Here is a 4,719-nt window from a genome sequence, read left to right as displayed (position 1 = left end):
AGAGAGAGAGAGAGAGATTAGGACCAATTTATAATAAAATATATTAATATATAAAATATAATAATAATATTAAAAAAGCTAATTTTATATACATATTATAATAATCTGTCAAAATAAAATAAAATAAAATAATATATATAATAATATATATTAAGTTTTTATAATAATAATCATTTTAAAAGTTGTATACAATAATTTAATAAAAAAATTTTATCTGTTTTACTTCCTTGCATTGAACTACAAAAACTTAATGTCCGTTTAATTTCTATTAAGAATTAAACAGCTTTTCCATATCATATTCTGACTAAAAATGTACGTTTCTTTTACAAGCAAATATATACTATCTCAGTATTTGATGTTAATACGTATTCTCACAGATTTCCATTGCGTAAATACATGTTCTATTTGATTAGTGCACATCCATGTCTTCATTGAATAAATAGATTATGTAAAACAAATATGTTCAATAATTACAGTATGGTTAAATCATAGTTCGCGAAAAAATACATAGTCTGGTCTCATTGCACACATACTGGTTTATAACAATATTATCATAATGGATTTGAAACCTATAATGTTAAATTCACACCAATTTTTTATAGAATGATTTGAATATACTTAATATATATTAAAGAAATACTTTCATAAGCAGTTCTTTATTATTCAATTATATAGTTAAATATTAATCCTTAGTACATACTTTAATTTTTGGCACCCTTATCACACACGGGATGAGTTTTTCGTATCCAAGATTAACTTTGATTATTTTTACAGGTAGGTACAAAAATTATTAAGCAATTCTTACGTATATTTTCATAACAGCTTTAGAAAATATAAAGTATATATTTATAATAAATTATTTATACAATTGTTGTATATAAATCAAAGAAAAAAAAATATACAGGACACGAATGATCCAAAGTGCAATGTATCAAGGGGGGAAAATATAAAAATATTTTAATATTTTAATATTTTAATACAACTCATTTCGAATATATTAGATAGTATTTCTTTTTCTTAAATGTAACTTACTCCGTGAATAAAAATATTTTCCTTCAAATAGTATTATTAAAATCGCATTAGCATTAACTTCATTACATTGTTTTTCAATAAATAATCTAAAAAGTTTTTATAGTTATTTGTATGTTGAATTGATAAGTGAATAGTGATGTATGTGATGTATGTGAATGCAACACAAAATTATACTTATTTATATACTTATTTATATCATTCAAAAAATAAATTTACTAATACCATTTAAATATATATACTATCAATGCCATTATATTTACTATTTAATTCTTATTTAATATATTTTTATATGTATATATTTACTGAAAATATCTATTAAATTAAATATAACAAAATAATATAGTATATTATTTAACTTATAATTTAAAAATTAAGTAAATAATATAATTTTAAAATTAAACTACATAGCGTATGTACAATAAAAAATTTATCTTATAATTATATAATTTATAATATTTGTGTGTCTCAAAAACTAACTAGATTCAAAAGAATGTAGAAGATTTTTTTATTAGGATATTAAGGTTAAGAGTTAATCTTTTTCTTTTTTCCTTTAGCAATGTTTTGCAACATCCCCCCTACCACACATCCGATTTGTAGAAATATTATTCTGTATATACAATTAAGTCTTTTGTTATTAATAAAACAAAAGCTAACAAAGCAAAAGTCAAGGAACATAAAAACTTATTACAACATATTTTTAGAATTATATTGTAATTATAATGAATAAAAAAGACTTAATTGTATATACGCAGAGTAGTATTTCTACAAATCGGATGTGTGATAGGGGGGGGGAGGGTGTTGCAAAACATTGCTAAAGGAAAAAAGAAAAAGATTAACTCTTAATCCTTGATATTCTAATAAAAAAAAATCTTCTACATTCTTTTGAATTTAGTTTGTTTTTTGAGAAATACAAATATTATAAATTATATAATTATAAGATAAATTTTTTATTGTACATACGCTATGTAATTTAATTTTAAAATTATATTATTTACTTAATTTTTGAATTATAAGTTAAATAATATACTATATTATTTTGTGTTGTACATATAAAAGAATATATATATATATATATATAAAACATGAAAGAAATACATAAATATTAGACAATAATTATTTTCTGCGTTACATTGATATTATGCATGAACGAGAAATAAGGAAAGATTAATAATGGACAATCATAAAAAATATTATTCTTATATACAATATCAATTTTAATGCACATATATGATTAAAATAAAAAATATTTTTTTTGTAGCGTCCATATGTACTGTAAACATGTTCATAAAATTTATCTAGATTTTTTTTATCCTTGATAATATTTATGTCATGATCACTAGTTCTACTGGTATAACGAGAAAATATAGAATTACATATATACGATCAGCATTTTTGGTAACATGTTAAAACTGAAAGCTGTAATTAATCCAGTCTTATTGTGAGAATAAATTTTATTGATTAGCATCACATTTCAAAATACATATGAAGACATAACAACAACTAAAAAAATGCGTAAAAAGAAAATTTATGCCATTTCAATCAAACCGATATCTAATATTGGGTTGTCTGGAAAGTTCGTGCCGACTAACCTATATAATTTAATAAATGTATTGAAATTTATATTGAATATTGAAATTTAAATCTTCTGCGTTTCAATTTTCCTTAAAAATCGGCATGAACTTTTCGGACAACCCAATATATTATAATAAATTCGCACTTAAGAGTATTGTTTGATGTATTGATTATATAGGAATTGATACTTTGTAATGATTCATACTGACAATGGAATGTTAAACACATGACAAAATGACATATTCGATCAAGAATACAAATTACATTATTTGAATTAAATTATTTGAATACAAATTAAATTATTTGTGCCTAATTTGTGAATTTTTATATAATTTCTAGTTTAAGCAAACTGTGTGCTGATTATTTGTCGATCTTAAAATACAGTCTTAAACACTAAAGTTGAAGTAATAATACCATAAATTAAATTAACAATAAGCAATTTAATATTCATGTTAATAATCATCTTATCTAATAAATATCATATAATTAATGAAGATGAACTTATAATAAGTCGATGAATGTTTAAAAAATACTGCTTTTAATTAAACTATTTAATTATTATTTTTGAATAGTTACTCTTTTTAATAATAAATCTTAGTAATTTGAACTAAATAGTACTTATTAACTTTATCTAACATTTATTTTTTTACCAATGTACTTATAATATTATGAATATTATCTAGGACACCCCAGAGAAATGACAATGGAATTGACATCGAATCGATAAGTAAAAAATCATACATTTACTTACAAATGAAATCGTGATATGGAATACAAAATAAAGAATAAAAGAAAAGCATTAATTTATAATAATTATATATAATGGGATCCCGTACAGCACTTAGAAATTTGTAGCAACATTGCTGCAACATTTCAATGTTGTATATTGCAATACAATGTTGCAGAAACATTGCGAAGACTTCTTTTTGCAATATTACTTCAACAAGCAATGCTGCAGCAGTATTTAAAATATTTTCAACAAGAAACACAAATTGACACAAGAGTCATTCTATCCTTGTTCAAAAATCAGTAAAAAACAAGAATGACTCTTGTCTCTGTGTCGATGTGTCAGAGGCACAAATACTGAAAATTTATTCAGTTCACGTTACGTATACTGTAGACTTTCAATACTGGCAGTATATCGAAACGCCTATAAAATATAAAGACATAATTAATTATGAAGTTATATTTTATTTGTATTCAGTGTATGTATTTGTATTCATTTGTATATATTGTATTACATTTAACAATTTTTATACTTCTAATTTCTCATATTTGAATTTATATAGTACAAAATTTTTTTTCAATTAGATTCAATTGGATGCAATTGAATTGAAAAATTGCATTTCCTATTCAAAATTTTGAATTGAACAATATTCACAATACGTGCGTTGTGCACAGAAAAAGCTAATATTATTTTTAGGTTGAAAAACATTTATTTTAACATTCGTGAATCAATATTTCTGAAAATCTGAATTCATTTCAATTCCTTTAAATCCATTCTTGTTTGTTGGGATGTCAATTATAATTCTTTCTTTTTGTTTTTCCTAATTGTATTATTTCTTATATTTCTTATAAATATATAATTATAAATCTCTTTCTTATTAAGATATATTTAAATTGGATTATGCTGAAAACTTAGACATAACAATTATATATAAATATCTACAATCTTTGCAATTTTTTAATTAAATAATAAATGTTAATTAAATAATAATTGTTTGTAACAGTTTTGCTGTACTTATTGCTTTTTTAACTTTTTTTCTGACTTAATTAAATTTAATTGCATTTTAACAAAAATCTTAATTTTCATCTAATTAAATTAAAGATGTCGCACGCGACAAAGCCGACAAATCTTCGGCGTTTTCATAGCGCGTAGTATCGACGTTGGCGTTTGACACCTGTATCTCTGAGTTTTTGACAGGAAGAAGAAAATACGAGTTCTTAAATTAATGATTCTCGATCAATTCGAAGATTTTATTCATCTGAAGTGATATGTGAAAGTTGTCGGACTATATTAATCATTTTTCAACGTGCTAACAAGTCTTTATTTTCTAACCTATAATAGTAGATATATATATATATATATATATATATATATATATATATATATAT

Source organism: Atta cephalotes (assembly GCF_000143395.1).
Source record: "Atta cephalotes unplaced genomic scaffold scaffold00019, whole genome shotgun sequence".
NCBI lineage: Eukaryota > Metazoa > Arthropoda > Insecta > Hymenoptera > Formicidae > Atta > Atta cephalotes.
The sequence above is the reverse complement of the archived record's forward strand: the minus strand, read 5'-3'. Positions refer to the sequence as shown.